Genomic DNA, 16,797 nt, shown 5'->3' with positions numbered 1-16,797 from the left:
AATGAAACCAGCAAATTGCAATTTATTACCGAGGGGCTAGATGGGCCAGATAGCTTTTTCTCTAATGCAAGAAATTGTATATGGCTAATAAAGTGATCTCTCTAATAAAGCGATCTCTCACGTGTAACTGTTCTTATTTTTTTTTTCAGATATGTGTTATTGTGAGACCAAGGACACACAATATTCGGTGGTTTCTAGTTATTTTACAATGTGGATGTCTACTGTATAGTCTGGACATTTTGAATGTGGCGTTAATGTTAGGAATGAAAGAAAACACAGGTTTCCACCCGTAAGGTATCGCACCTCGAAGATTGTTCGTCCCGTATTGGCACAGCAACTCCAGTCCGGGTTTTGCGGTTTCCTCTCGACCGGAGAGACAGCGTGCTGTGCATCAGGGAGGTTGAGTCTGAGAGCATCCTCAGCCACACACACAACCGAACTTCAACACGAAGGATCCTAATGCCGTAAGCGACTCCCTGGTTAGTTTAACTTCCTTTTTTTAAAAAAAGTAGCACCGACAAACAATCTCAACAAGATCAGAAGGAGCGCAGTGGAGAAAGAGGGGTAGACTTTTTTGGTTCGCGTCGGCAAAAAAAAGAAAGAAAGAAAAGCGGTGCCAATGGAAGAGGATAACCGCAGCCAACCAGCACGAGTATTTTTTAGAAAAACAAAAAGTTAACTTCCTGTTTCGGGGTGGTCCTCTGAGTCTGAGAATGGATTGCACACAGGCTGCTACGGTCTGTGCGGCTTGCAGGAGAGAGTAGCCGAATGACGGGAGTTATTTCGTCTTCCCTCGCTGTGTTTTTGAACGGGACCTGGCGGAAAACTTTTTGAGGAGATACCGCTGAGGAGAAGGGAGAGGGAGTTTTGGAGGAACGCGCGGTCCTGTCTTTGTGGTGGATAACGTTCCCTCTGTTTTCCGAAATCTGGTCTTCCGAATCAAAGGAGCTTTATTGGAAATTCTCAAAATCCCCGGGGGAAGACCGTCCGAGGAAACACATCAGTTCATTGGGATCAAATTCAGGCCACCAACCGATGCAGACGTTCCCCACTTTTCGTAAAAGGTACAAGTCTCTTTCTCTCCACACCCAGGCTCAGCGCAGTCACTGAATTTTAAAATAATTTGGAAAAAAAAGTGGGGATTCTGATAAATGCCCAGTGTTTATCCAAGTGATGTTATTAGACAGCAAGGTGTTGCTTTAGAACCGCATTAGAAGTGTTTTATTCACACATGAATTTTTTGCGTTTTGATCAGCGGTACAAACACGTCTTTATTATACTCTAGTGGTGAAACACTTGTGGATATGTAAACACGCACCCATACAGCGATACACAGTCAAAAAAAAAACTTCTCTTTTAAGGGGAGAAGAATCCAGGGGTATTAAGAAGCGTTGGGAAATTGACAGAGTTACATGTGAATGGTTTTCCTCGCTTAATCATAGTCTGCGGCGTGTTGTCCATTCTGGACTAGAGGAAATGGGATTTCATGTTTCTAGGAAAGAAATGTACGCGTTTTAAAAAGTCTAGGGGGGGTGAAGAACAGAGAACTGTCTTCGTTTTCCGCAGTGCTTTTCTTAAGTGTTGTATCTTCTGTGCGTTACACTAAATTGAGCTTGTTCTGCGCACAACCCAACCAGAAACGCCGCAACCATTTGAGAAATTACAGCTTGTTGCGCGTCGCACACAAGTAATTCAGCCTCTCTTTGCAATTTGCTGCATTTTGTTCCTATTGGGAAGGTAATAATTGTTTATGTTTTTGGGTTCTAAGAATCCCCGAGGATCCGATTTGTCTCTCGTTTTTTTCTTTCCTGCCGAGGCTTCGTCATCTGCCTTCAGATCTGTGGGTTACTTTTCTCAGACGAGATTTTTAGGGGTACTAATTCGAATTGTTCGACATGCTTTCAGAACTGAACTGTCTGACAGTTTAAGTTGTTTTTTTTTTCCCCCCCATGTTGTCGTGCGTGTACAATTTGGTCGTTTCATTACGCTGCCACCTGACTTTGTTTCTTGGTTTATACAGAATTGTTAAAAAATACACTCAGAAATGAATTTTAAAAATCAAGAACATATTTTCGGTCCCATTTGTTCCATGTCTCCAAAGAAAGAATCCGACACCTCTGAGTAGGGTCAGAAACGACGCAGTTTTTTAATTTCTAGCAGTCACAGTCCTTCTTCGATTTAGCGTTCCGATTTTATATAGAGCATACATTCAGAAGTAAACTTTCTGTGTCATGACTTTTGAATTCCTTAGAGAGCTCTTGCTTAGAAGCCGAACAGCTGTTACTTGTAACCTGAAATCCGTAGGGGGCAGATTTCTTTCCCAAATGTTGAGATCTGTCAAGACCACCGTTAAACGACGTAATTACAGGTTGTCTAGCTTTTCTTGGCATTTAGTATTGTTATTGTTTTTATTGTTGTGCGATAATAATTAAAGAACTTTCAGGGCTTCTATGGTTATTAATGGTGACTATAATTATAAATGGTAGGTCATGGGTAACTACACGAGTTCAAAGAACCTCTCAGACGAAGTTTCTCCCAGGTTTTTGAGAGAATGAACCGCCGATGTTTTGAACATAAACTTCGAAGAACTTTTCAAACAAATAATTCACCTCCTTTCGAACAGAAATAATGCCCGTGAAATGACATGAAATATCTTCCATGCCGAAGACTAGTAAAGACAAACATTCCTGTACGAGCAAACACTTTCTATGCGCAAAAAAAATAAATATATGTTCTTCGTTTTGACTCATTTTGAAAATATTTAAATCTATGTCTGCTTGTATGCAAAATAATTAAGTACACCCATCAGTAATTTGTTCGCACATTGGCACTAATTGCGATATCTTTCTTGCTTTACATACCAATCCTTAAGCACGTCTGCTATTATTTCCGACAATGCAGACGAGCTGCGAGAGCAGACGGCGCTTCTGAATGGACCATAACGCACGGAAATATATTAAAATCTGATATCCTTCACCTCACATTTCGTATAGTGGATTTGTTAGAGATTTTAGCAAAGAAAATAAATAAATAGAATTTAACAAAAGCAAGTTTATATATATTTAATTTTATTTCCGTGAAGAGTCACAAAAGTTTTTTTTTTTCAGTAGTGGGACACAGCTACGTAGTATTATTGGTAGCATATGAGCGGCGGGTGTAGTTGCTGGGATAGTAGTTACAGACGAGCTAGCGAAGCCACGTAAGATCTAGTGGACTGATTTTCTGGCCCACTTGTTTTCTTTCTTAATTTTTAGAGATCGGCGAACCTTGTCATTTGCAGAACTTAATTAAAATTAAAGACAAATTAATGGAGCACTTACAAGCGCGAATGGTTCGTGTTATCGATACGAGCTGAAATCAGGGCGTGAAACAGACGTCGATACCAGCAATTACAAAACCCGCGAAGTATTGATTTCTCTTGATAAAGTACTGGCATACTTAGCACTGTGAGTTCTGAAACTGTTCCTGCAAAAATGCTTCATTAATACCTGTGGTGTAAACATTCTAAATAACTGTAAATTCATTTATGTATAATTATTATTGCTAAAATTTAAAACACTTGATGTAGGAACTAGATTAAGTAATAAAATGTATTACAAAAATCTGTCTCTAAAGTTGAGTGCTTAAACAGATCAAACAGAAATATATATGCAGATGATCATTTCCAAATCCACACTCATTTCTGGATTGTATTCATTATTTGATATTACACGTCAGGATAATGACCAGCACGAAGGGCTGTTTCTCCAAAGGGCCAAGAGCAGCAAAACCAGAAGGGAAATCAACAGAATCTACAATCCTAAGAAAACGCGCACATGGCGGAAAATAGCAGAATAGAATAATACAGAAAGGTGTCTCCATCTTAACAGGAAAAAAACCCCAAGAAAAACAGAAAATACCATAAGGGCCTGGGCTGACTTTTTTTTTTTGTTCTGTATATAAAAATATTATGTAGCTGCTGGCTAGGAAAATGAAATTAAATACAGTGGGTAAGTCCCACCAAACGTTGACTTAAAATGTTTAACTTGGACATTACAGGGTCCCTTTGAAGAAGCAAAAAAAACACAGACCTTGCAAAAGAAACCGCTTTTCCTTGGCAGTGGTGGGGGAGTGCTGCCAGTACCCCAGCATGGCCAAGATCTTCGTCTGAGAGAAGGCAGAAGAGCAGGCATCACATGGGCTTGGCTTCATGGCTGCCCGCAGACACACAAAAACACCGTTTCTCTGCTCCGGGCCATCAGATCCGCACAAGGGCTGAGATTTTAACTGCGTTAGTCCGTGTTGGAATTCATTGGGCTCGGGCAGCGAAAGCAGTGAAATAACGCGTTGGCATTTTGCTTTGCTTTCGGAGGGGTTAGGGTGTGTGTGTGTGTGTTTGGAGTACAGCCGTTCATGTGGTTTCTTGTAGAGTTGGAAGGTAACTTGCCTCTCTGGGTTATGCTGTGGAGAAGCGACTTTTTTTTTTTAGTGGCCAGGTGGCCAGATGAAACCTTGGTGTTTACAGATAGCGGACAAAAACACACCTCGAGCTCCTCAAGGCTGTATATGTGGGTCTGGCTTTAGGAAAGGTCAGTGCGAACTGGGGATCCAGTCTCTCCTGTCAGAGGTTCAGAGTTTGACTGTTAAATGCAATGGCCACCAGGAACAATGTAACAGAAAAATAGACTACAACCAGATGTCTGTCCAGCTCATACATTTTAAGTATTTCTTCTCATCACACTGCAGGACCTTGTGAATTAATTACATAATTGAAATGTGTAAATCTAATTTGGAGGAGAGCTCAGAGCCAGTGTAGGATATCATGTAAGAATCCCCCCTTTAGTAACAAAAAGAGAACACTTTGGTCACTTTACAATAATGCCAGTGGTGCTGTTTGTGTTTTAGTAGTGGAACTGCACTACTGTATCAGATGAGCTTTGTAGAGCAATTGTTGGAATTATTTTATGCTGAGGGGTTCTGCTTATAGTGGTTTGTACGCGCTACATACAGGTACATACTCCTATTAAAGTTCTTCCAGTAAAAAAATAATAATATGGGCTTTTCCAAGACAGCTCTGTCCGTCCAAGTCTGTGCTCTGTATTAACTGCCTGCTGCAGACCTGAGTTCCTGCAGCTGCATCCAGAATGCTGCACAGGAGTTTAAGTCATGTCAAGTCATGAGACCCCCATGGCAGCTCCCTTGTGAGACTGCTCGGGCTTAAGAAATGTCCTCTCCGACAGTGAAAGTTGAGTAATGTCAGAGAATTCACCATTGACCCCTTAACTTGAGCCCTGCCTGCCACTCTGCTAATGAATTAATTCAAGGTTCTGCTCAGCGATCAGCTCTTCCTTACAGCACAGATAAGGCTAGGAGGATAGTCTGGGAAAGGATAGCTTCCAGAGCCATGAGGACAAGGCGCTCCAGCCTGTCAACTCGCAGCTTGGAGCTGTGGTTACTGAGGTCTCCAACACAGTAAACCTCAACAGCCTGTTTATAATACTGCAGACAGATCCAAACAAATCGACAAGAAGAAAACCCTGAGTCACAGGGATGTGTGTTGACACCAGCTTAGAAAAAAGACATTTGGTGGTTAGGGAGGAAAATGATGTTTAGGTTTGTCTTGGTTCGTGAGCACAAACTTTGAAATGTTCATTTCTCTGATTGGGATAGCTGCATCCAGAAGAAACGGGAGACGAGCAGCGGTCCACTGTTGTCAGTTTGTCAGTTCGAACTCTTCTAACCCTGGTGTTGTTGGAGTAAAGTAAATCCATTCGAAAGTCTTCTTTCTTGCAGATCCAAAGTGTAATAAAAAACGGGAACTAGTTGAGCGTTTCAAGTCCACAGCATCTGAGTTTTCACAGAAGACTTAACAAGAAATAAAGCAGTAGTCAGATCTGGTTCAAGTGATCATATTACTGTTGTCTTGGAATCTTTATGCTGGCTTCCAGTCAAATTCCATATTGACTTTCAATTAATTTGGTTAACTTTTTAAGCTTTGAATGGTTGGGCTCCCTTGTATCAGTCTGATCTTTTATCTGTTTATCCTCCCAGTAAAAGCCTCTGATTCTGGTGCTGTGTGTTCCCACAGGCCTCTGCAGTCTGGGTGACACGGTCCTTTCTTATTCCCCTGAACTCTGGAGCTCCCTCTAAAAAAACTATGATCTGAACATCAGTTACAAACGAGAGGAGGCCATTTATTTTCCAAATGCCGTGCACTGAGATGAACGTTATAAAATAAAGACTATAATGATTATTTTAGTATACCTTTTCCTCACGTCTTCTCACACATTCTCTCCTAATAAGATAATCCAATGAGACTGTAAGACTCTCAGATCTTTCAGAATTCCTAATTTCAGACTCTCTGTAGTTGGTTTAAACATTCCTTTTGTAAAAGTACGAGCATGTTTCTGCCTTTTTCCAAAGCTGTGCTTAATGTAGCATATCGGCAGGCACTCTTTAATGATCCCGGCCTGGCGTGAGTTACTGATGGCAGGGAAGTAGAGGTGTGCGACTTACCACCTTTCTTTGCAGGAGAAGGGGCTGACATGTGCTCCATTGTGCTTCACCTGTCCTGTCCTAGGCGGTGATTGATCACATGGAGGTCTCTCTCGGGGCTCAGCTATCTCAGAGACATCAGCAAGGGGGAGGAGGTCTGTTCACCGGAAGGCTTCCTGCTGAGGTCCTGGTGTGTCACTTAGCAGCGCTATATATAAAGGAAGCACCATTAGGGATGTTATATATGCACTACGGGGACACGACAGATCTAAAGGGCACCTTCCAGGTCATGAGCTCTCTGCATTTTGCAGACTTGCTACTTTGTCTGTCTGTCCTATAGAAGTACAGTAGCTGTTAACTGTAATGTGATGTGGCATTATCCCTAGGCAGCTGTGGAGCATTGTCTTTACACTGGGCTCCCCACATGCTGCAGTTTACAGGAACTTGTTCTGTCACACCCCCTCCTCCCCTACCTACCCCAGCAAAACCGAAGGCATTAAAAAACTGTTTCGGACAAGGTCAGTTTGGGATGCTGAAGGTATTTGTGCAGTGAGATACTGCTCATACTGTAACTATACACAAGTGAGAGCCAACAGCGTGTGGAGATACTACGCTGCTGGGGGTGAGGGGGGAAGCACAGACTGGTGATTGGCATTGCGAAAAACACACCCAGCCTCTTATCATCACGGCTCTGAGCTGACCTGGCCTCGTCTCGAGTGACTGCAGGCTCCCTGATGTGAAAGCGGAGGTAGTTTTCTGATTTTTTTGTTATTGCTGTTAATGATGTGCTCCTTGGATAAAGGCTGTGTGTCCTGTCAGTGGTACGAATTAAAGTATTCCTGGGAAGCTTGTTGGTTTTATCCTGGCTCAAATTCCAGTGGAAGGGGACTAGGAGTCCTAATCACAGCCAGCTTTTGCTCCTGTTTTTGGAGTTTGCTAAGGCAGTTCACGTATTCAGTTCAGAATACCTGTGTGTATTTAAGGTAGGCAGTACTATTTACTTGAAAAATCAATCTGCCAATCCTGCATAAATTGCAAATTGAAAAAAAAAATCCAGTATCTTGATGGTAAAAGCAAATGGTCAAAGTAATTGAGAAGTACCCGAAAAAGTTGGTTACTTGAACACTTTTGATGTTACGGGCTGTTCTGTTTTTTTATCCATGCTTTTCACAAAATATAAGAAGGACATATGCTTGGGGTAAATTGTCAGCAGGTTGACCGAACTGAAATCGAGTTTTAGAGCGATTGTGAACCTCCCTGATCGTGAGAAGTTGCTCCTACTTCTGGAGTGAGGTGGGGTTTCTGGATGGAAATATGGCGAAACACCCCAGTCAGAGAGCAACAGATTAAGAGCCAGGGTTCAGCAGCTTGCTTCCCTTGCTCTGCCGGGGTGCCGCCCCTCTCCAGCGGAGAGATGTCAATATTTCTGCCTGTGCCGGAGGAGCCAGCTGCACTCCTGCGGTTTCGCAGACAGGAGGGCGTCCCGCTGTCCGAGTCCGGGAGGGGCTCCCACAGCACACGTTCTCTTCTCGCGCTGAGCCGGGCCGGACACCGCCAAGCCCCTTCGTCTCAGCACAGCCTTAGTCAGTGGCGTAAGGCCAGGGTTCCAGGGCAGGACAGCTGAGCGAGACACCAACAGGTTAGCTTCATCCTCCCTGTTTGTGTTTCCTGCCGGTGTATCTCTTTCAAGTTTCAGCAGTAATGCAGGGTTTATTTGTTCGAATTGCGCCGGTAACCTAATAAATGTGCTCTATTGGCTGCTCAGAGGTCGCGACAGACAAGCAACTGCTGCATTTCCACAGCTTTTCTCTACACAAAATGGAGTCCTGTGTCAATGGAATTTCTTGTCCTTTAAAACTAGAGCTTGATATCTGTACATCAGATTCTGTGATATCAAATTTGTACAGTAGGTTAATACTCACCGGAAGAATGGCACTGCTGCGTAGGTCTATTCTGTTTCCCATATAATATATTGTTACTGAAGCTCCAGCACGTTGATCTTGTTGAGTGTACTGACATCCTACAGGGTCTGTAGAAATTAAGGCAATTATTCATTTAGTGTACAGTGTAAATTGTTAGATAAACAACTTAGCTGAAGACATTTCTTAGTACTCCTGGAGGCTGATAATGCTCATTAAGGGCAAACAGCTGCTGTCTGCACTAATATTCTGCAGCAAACATTCAATCACCAGTCACTCTCATTTTTCCACAGACCAGCTCTTTAGTAAGACTCAGGCTGCCAAAGGCCACAGCTGAGGCTGCAATCAACTAATTGTCCTGAGGTTCATAAATGAATTACATTAAGCTAACAAGCCAGAGTTGTATCAGCTCGATTCAGAAGCTTCCGAGACATAGCAGAACAGAAAAGAGTCTTCATGAGGAGCAGCATCGCTGTGGATATGAGGAAGGTGGTGTATGAGAGGCCCGTCACAGAGGATGGGTGTGTCTTCACATTTGAAAGAGCAGAAGGTTAAGTCTTCTGTAACGTTACCTAGTGGATAGCTCTTGAGATGGAGCACAAACTTCACTTAAGAAAACAAAATCAGTTCCAAATATTAAGATGAAGCTCCTTTGCCTGGTCTCTTCGCAAAGGCCCAGTGCCTGCTGTTTGAACAATGTGCTCAGGTAGTACAGAAATGAGTCACTTGTCTCCTTTACCAGAGGAGAGCGTAGACTCTTGCGCATTCACGTGTGTTTTCCAAACCATTCCGATTTCTTAGATCGCTGGAGTGACCTTTAAAAAAGACAACAGCGCTGCGCGTGTTTTAGCATTGGAGTTGGAAACACGTGAGAATTCCAAGAATGTGCAGTTGCCTACACATTTCTCTACACTCTACACACTTCTACAGAGGAAAGAGGTCTGAGACTGGGTTGGCACCTCAGAGGTCCAATCAGGGTTGATGTTGTGGCACATCTCGGTACGTTAATAGAGGAGCCAGGAATGGCATTCTAAAGCTGCTGGGTTGTCAGTGTTGGCAAGCCAGGTGGGGACTGGTGCATTCATGTGGAGCAATGCCAGTTTCAGTCCTGGCTGTTGCATTTTGGACCAGCTGGAGCCTGTTGAAGAAATGTGATTTCAGGCCAGTAAATACAGTCAGGGCAGGAAGAGACAAAGCATAACAGTATATATCTGTGACAGGAGCGTATCTCTATGCTCTGTAGAAGGAAGATTGCAGAGATGGTAAGGTGTGTGTGAGAAACGTGAGGTCACTGGCCCAGTGAATGAACAGCAACCTTTCTGCCTGCAGTATTCTTTGGTAGCCTACACTGTGTCCTAATGGTTAGTTTAAAGTGTTTAATAAAGGGTTAGAGACTGGAGTTAATGGTGCAGGCCTGCTTTGTCTCCAATATTAGAAACGTCTTACAGCAAAAGCACAGAGAGGCTTAGGACACGTCTGGAATGAAAGAACCTGCATAATCTCAACTAATCTTAGTAATTAACCTAATTAAGACTCATTTTACCCCTAGTTTGGTCAGATTAGTCTAGCATTACTGCAACAAGCTAGTTTTTCATGTAGGTGAATACAGTGCTGGGCCTTAATCCTCACCTCAACCAGTGTAATTGCAAAGGGAGGCAAGACCATTGTGGAATAGTCTGCAAACTGGAAACAAGCTCCATTAAGGCATAGGGGTCTGAATTAAATTATACTGAGTTGTAATGAATGATCCTTTGCAGGGCTGTTTTGAATGGCCAGACAGCTCAACATGTGCTGACCCCTACCCCCTCATCCAATTTTAGCAAAGCTTGGGAAAACATGGCATAGTGCAGGAGCTTGTTTACAATAATGACTTTCATTCTTTAATGCAGGGATGTCTCTGAGATGCATATCATATCTAAAAATATGCAAAAAAATGACATAAGAAAAAAACTAACTTTTGGAACCCTATAACATGAGCCACACCAATGACCAGTGCGTCTGCAAATGCATTAGAAAACAAAGTATATTGTTTTCAATACTGAATATTGAATTGATGGCAGCAGTTGTATGAAAATGCTTGGCTGAAAAAGAAACGGCACTGAAATGGCACAAAACATCTTGCATTTATCCTGTGCTTTTCATGCCTCTTCATCGGAGTACTGATCCCAGATAGAATCTAAACTCAGCGGTTTCGACCTGGCTTGCACTGTGTAGCTTCGACTTGCACGTGCAAGAGTCCTCGCCTGTGATCGACAGCCAAGACAGAACCGAAATTCTGAACCGCCAGGTTGCGAACGTCCCTTAAGTACATTCAAAGCCAGAGGAAAGCTGAGGTGCTCTCATATTGCCAAGTGAAAACCTCTTCCCTAAGTCACCGGGAAGCTGCAGATTACACAGGGTTATCAGAGCAGTTTCTCCACTTCCACGTGGAAAAGCTAAGAACTAGTTTGCTTGGCAAGAATTCTGAACGGGAATCAAGTAGACAAACCGAAACCAGAAGACAATGTGACCGACTGCTTTGTTCAGCCTGTCTTTTTCTAAAGATGGATGAACTCCTCAAGGGGAAGCAGGAAACACCCAGAGGAGATTTCCCAGAGCCGTTGTGGCATTCTGCACCTACCCGCAGGGCGTCTAGGTCCGTTTCAGCGCGGCGCTCTGAACCCCAGCTCATTCAGAGGCAGGTCATTGTGTCCCTGGCTCATAGCGCTGGGAAACAATAGGGTAGCGTGTGCGCTAGTGTATGCAATTAACCCTAATTAACACCTCTCTGTCCAACAAAAAAAAACACCCCAAGGGGTAGGTGTTCTGTCTGAAGAGTGCAGATAATTGCAGTTGTGGATTTTGTTAGCTGCAGTGTGGTGTCTGCAGGTAGGGCGAGTCGTTTTCTGAGCCACTGTGGGAGAAGAGAGGCTCACTTCCGCCTCTCGGTCTGCTGTGAACATTGAAAGGTGCCGTAAGGAAAAAACGCCGGCTCGTGTGTACTTGGGAACGCTTTTTCTGCTCGCCTCCTGTCAAGACGGGGATATTTGTTTAAAACAAGGAAGAGTGGTGGCTATCAAAGAAGTTATCTGAACTAGCTGAGAATCCGGCAGCATTTCAGAGACTCAATTCCAAGCGCCCTCGGCATGTGGTTTCCACAAGTGTGAAAGACTCTCTTACACGACGTAAAGACATGCACTCAAGGGCGAAGGTATGAGAAACCACTCGGTGGAACACAGCCCGCAGAAGTGTTTCCTGATCCCAGAGCGAGTGTGACAGGTTGAGTGGCACTGAGCCACTGCTGCAGGCGGCATCAACCCCTTGAATCCTAGACAGTGCACAGCTCTGCCCTGGGAAGAGACCCAGGCCTTCGGAGTTACCCTCCGTCTGAGGGGTAATGCTGTCTGTGCTCTGGGCCAGCAAGTGGTCATGATCGAACCCTGGCAGGGGCTGGGCAGAGCAGAACGGCACCCAAATAATGGTTTCATGCTCAGAAGCCAAATTTCGATTTTATTGAAATGCCCGATATTTTGTCCGAAAGTCGAAAAGGAGATCATATATGAGACATATATGATTATTTGTGACACCGTTTTGTATGTCTGTTTTGTATGCTTTCTCGTAAAACTTTATTAGTATTCACCTTCCTCCTCCTGTACTGCACAAGGCTTGGTGATCAAGCCTAACCAGGCAGATGAAAAGCCCCTCTGGGCTTTTTATTAACAGGTTAAAAAAAGTGACGCACTTTGGAAAGAAACAAATGGATGAAAAAAAACCAGCAAGAGATTTAGATAAGTGAGCAGAGAAAAAAAGGCAGGGATGATGAGTGCTTGTGTGTGTGTGTGGGGGGGATTCCTTCTTCAAAAAAAGAAAAATGATCATGTGACATTTGCCCCCCTCCCCAGGACCCGCCTCTCAAACGCACCAAAGCAGAGGGGCCGCCGTTTCCCGGACCACCCTCACTCTGCGGCAGGGGTCCTTGTCGGAGGGATCAGACCCCTCAATCGGGTTCTTTCAGACCCCGTGAACCTGAAACAATGTGGCTTTAATAGCAGCTGTCCATCCATGCCGATTAGCCCCATGCGCTCTGTCAAAGGAGGGTTGGGGGTTGCGGACAGGAGCGGACAATACCCTCAGACCCCTCTCCCCAGCTCCCGCAGAGGAATCCCCACTCTTTTCCTCTAGTCTTCGTGGCTGGAAATGCAGGGAGTTCAGGGAAGAAAGAGCTGGTTCATTCTTCTTCCTTGAAACGCCCCCACCCCCCACCCCCCTTCACCTCTCTGCCACCGCGCTCTTCTCCTGCCCCCAAAAAACGGGTCTCTCCGGTCCTGTGGTTCAGTCCATATCTCCCGTCCGATTATCTCTCTCTCTCTTTCGCGTTTCGCTGTCTCTTGTGTGTCTTTTGTTGGCGTCTTCTCTCCCTTCTCTCAGTCTGCTGCGTTCCCTGCCCATCTCCCTGTTTTTCTTCATATCACCCAGCAGCCCCTGAAGCTCTCCGTCCACCCTCCCCCCTCCCCACCCGGATCCCCATTCCAGCTGCCAGCTGTTTTTCTGAGACATCTTCCTCTTCTGTGTCTCTCTCCGCTAAACCTCCTAAACCTCCTGGTGTGCTGAGACAGCTCCCCCTACTGGGCGAAAGAAATCGGGCTGTGACCTCAAACCAGAGTGTTTGTTTTCCATGCCACCAAAACTGCAGCTGGTTTCTTACTTTTGCCATCAATAAAAATTTAACAGTGACAGTAATGATAGTCACTTTTTTTTTCTCTAAAAGCTGAAAGAATAACATAATCAGCCGAAAGAGGACAAAATTCTGAAAACTACAATGTAATACTGTACCAGGTCAAAATCCCTGTTTGCTTTTGACACTTAGTCTCTCCAGTTCCGCAGTCACGGAGCAGAACTATTGAAAGTGTTGGATGTGCTGTATTAGTGGGCTTGTAATGTTGGCATCTGGGCTCAGGAGTGCTCAGTAATCTGGAGGCTGTCTGGACAGGGCAAGGTGCACTGGCAGTGCTGCTCAACTCTCCTGATTAACAAGGCTGTGTCTGATCTCCACACAAGAGGGGCTGCAGCTCCACTGTTTACTGGCTCATTGGATGGCTGTGAGATCTTAAAAAAAAAAAAATCAGTTGCTTTCTGTGACTTTCCTAGGTCAAGCGCTGGGTCTGTAGGGGGAGAGTGAAAAAGTGAAGTAGTAGCTAAAAAAAGCAAACTAAACAACAACAAAAGTTTTTTTTTCAAATCATCAGATTACCCCCTTTTGAATTCTCTTCTTGCTTTCAGGAATTTTTAATGTTTCCTAGTTTCCTTTAGGCGGTCAAAGAAACTGTTTTTCAGTCTTCCAAGTTGAACGAGCAAAGACGTGATCCCCCTCAAGATGTACTGTCAAGAGTTCATAACAAATAGCCTTTCCTAGTTCTCTTCTCACCTACTGTACGCTTCGGTAATACTTTCCATCAATGTTCTGTTCTGTCTTCTGGATCAGCACTCATAAACGATTCTGAATCTGGACCTCGTGAAACAGTTATGGGATCCAAACAGAACACAAATAGCAGTGTGTGCAGTAAATAAATCAACTGGTAGACTCCTGATTGCCCCCCACACACACACACACATACACACTCATTCTCTCTCTTGCTCTGCGTTGAATGACAGCTATTTCATACCACCCTTGGATCTTCACTCTAATCTGCCTTTCAATCTCCTCACTATGATCCAGCGCGTCATCCCACCTACACACTGCCTCCCAATGCCCTTGTGAACCTTGTGTTTTCCAGAGCACTCCAGATCAAACAGCACACCCTCTGAAGTAAGATCAGCGCGAGGTACAAGGATGCCTGATCCACAGCGAAGAAGGGGTTGTGTCTAGCGTGCTTTATACCCGAGCAGCCATAACCCCCTCCCCCATGTTCTGTTAGGTAGACCAGCTTGTTTCCTGTAGGAATTGTTAGTAGCTTCATTCCAAAGCAAACAGCACTTCTTTGAAAACGTTACGAATATTCAGTCTTGCAGCGATCTCTTTCTCTCATATTCTGGCACCGATAAAGCAGGGGAAGGATACTTTTTGTCACTTTAAACTACACGTCAGTGCGCTGTAATCTAAACCAGCTGCTTGGGGATTTAAAAAAAAAATGTTTTTCATTTCTATTAAAATGAAAACTTTAGAGAGATGGTGGCATGACTCAAGTGGCAAGGTGACCCGAACAATCTCGCACCTCTGTCCCTCAGACTTTTCACAGAGCATGGACCTGTGTCTCCCCTGGCGTCCGTGTGTGTACAGAACATCTGCCAGTGCTCAGGCCTGTGGAAGGACTGCAGTGAGGCTTGGTGCGGACAGGCGTGTTCTCTGGCAGGGCCCTCATCCCTGTGATCAAGCCCGTGTTCCTGTTCCCTTTGCATGAGGGTGGCTTTCACAGCAGCTCATGTGTTACTGATTAGGAAGAAACTCTCGATAATGGGAAGCAGGTGAAGGGATAATGGGAGTCGCATGTGAGGGCGATCTTTACCTGATGCCCTTGAGTGCCGACACTACATGTGATCCACACTGAGGTATCGATCGCACTTTGCAATGTTATTGGATTTGCTTTTAAGGAAAGGTTAAAAAACACAGGAGGAATGGATCAAGGAATTCCCTGTTCCTGTAACCGTTGGAACAACCCTGGGCCTGTTACTCATGGAATCCCAGCCACAGTCGTTGCATTTAATTACAGGACCTTTTGGTTTACCATTCCTGCTTCGTGTTGGGTGTACTTTTCAATAGAAATAAAAGCAGCAGTCCTTGCGATAATGTATAATTCATAAGGTAATCCCAATAAATATAACGTAAAGCTGGCTCCATGCACCAGTGACAAGGGAAACTAATGCTGAATGGGATGTGGAGGATTTCCATCTCTCTGATTGTGTAGTGCTGGAAAGCTGATGCAATGCAGTGATCTTCTGATGCAACATATGATTTGATCATTATCAGTAATCAAAACCCTGCATCGGTTTTATTTTCTTTTTAAGGGTTTTAAGCCCGGAGAATTTTGTCTGAAGTAAAAACTCTCCAGCAACATTCCTAACCCAAGGGCCTGAGATAGCACAAATCTATCATCCACTTTGCTGTGCATTAACTGGTGTACTTCAGTTATTCTAGTCATGCACCAACAGTGTAAACAACATCTCTACGTATATTACAGTGTTGATGTTGTTTTACACGTCTCGCCGTGTTGATGAAATTGATGCATGAACTTTTCTGTGAAAATGACATAGTGAATCAGTCCAAGAAAAACACAGGAATGGCCCAGGCATTACTTACTAACTTATCCCTTCTGAGAGCTAGTCTGCCTTACAGCTGCTGGATTGTGGAGAAATAAAACAGCCTCCCAAATCAAGCTGGAATGAAAAATAAGCTGTAAGACTGTAAACAACTGCATTTACGACGTGCCGCCTTGCACTGCGCTGGAGCTCTGGCTTGGAGAGAGGCCTGAAGATCCGAGCTCCTTTCAAGAGCGGAAGGGAGACGTTTGCATCTCGGTTTTCCCACACCAAAAAAGTGCGTTCAGATGGTCAAGAAGAAGCATTGTCTGTTTCCACTGAGGTGAAGTGCAGCGGGGTTGCTTTGCAGGCCTGGCATGGCTGGAGCCTGGGCTCAGGTCGGGAGCCGCAGTGCTGCTCTCTCAGGGGAGTGTCTGTGTGGTCCTCAGTGGCAGGAAGCAGTATATGTGCCAGCGGGTATATATGTTGTATTGTTTTAATCATTTTAAAGTTAACCTTTATGCCCTTCAGTACCTTACAATAATCAAAAATGCTAAAAACTGTATTTTGTCTTATTTTACAATCCCATCCATCCGTGTTCTAAGTGCTTTATTTAATTCTGGGTCGCAGGGGAGCTGGACACACCCTGGGCACAAACACACTGCCCCTCCCACCAGGGCCAGTTTTACAGAAGCCAGTCAACCTGCCAGCATGTCTCTGGACTGCGGGAGGAAACTGGAGCACCTGGAGGGAACCCATGTGAACACAGGGAGAACATGCAAACTCCACGCAGACAGCACCCCAGGAATTAAACCCAGGGCCCTAGTGCTGCGAGGCAGCAACGCTGACCACTGTGCCACTGAGCTGCCCATTTGTATAATTTAAAATTCATCATTTTTTTTATGTTCCACGTTTCTAAAAACCTCATTTTACTTTTGCTGCAGAGTTCTCCCTGTGAGTACAGAGTGCTGTAGAAGCTGAAATCATTTCATGGTTTACACATTTATATGTACAGTACAGTGCTTTTAAGAACACAACTAATCAAGATTCCTGAGCTAGCAGCTGTCCTGAGCAGGGATAGCCTATTCCCATGCATTTTAAACACCATAGTTCACATACGGTAGCAGTACAAAGATCCCCAATAACGTCCTGCAGTGCACTGCCATTCCAAGTGAGAAGGACTGTGTGACTG

The 16,797-nt window shown here is 44.4% G+C and overlaps 1 protein-coding gene across 2 annotated transcripts in view; it reads left to right on the top strand.

Annotated features, from left to right (window-relative positions):
* Positions 1-425: 425 nt before the first annotated feature.
* Positions 426-16,797, top strand: part of gli1 (GLI family zinc finger 1) — a 61,282-nt gene continuing 44,910 nt past the window's right edge. For both annotated transcript variants that reach the window (XM_069186555.1, XM_015344111.2), the window contains exon 1: positions 426-1,064. The gene's annotated coding sequence lies outside the window, so the exon portion shown is untranslated. The remainder of the gene's footprint in view (positions 1,065-16,797) is intronic.

Source organism: Lepisosteus oculatus, chromosome 1, assembly GCF_040954835.1.
Source record: "Lepisosteus oculatus isolate fLepOcu1 chromosome 1, fLepOcu1.hap2, whole genome shotgun sequence".
NCBI classification, from domain to species: Eukaryota; Metazoa; Chordata; class Actinopteri; order Semionotiformes; family Lepisosteidae; genus Lepisosteus; species Lepisosteus oculatus.
The sequence above is the reverse complement of the archived record's forward strand: the minus strand, read 5'-3'. Positions and strand labels throughout refer to the sequence as shown.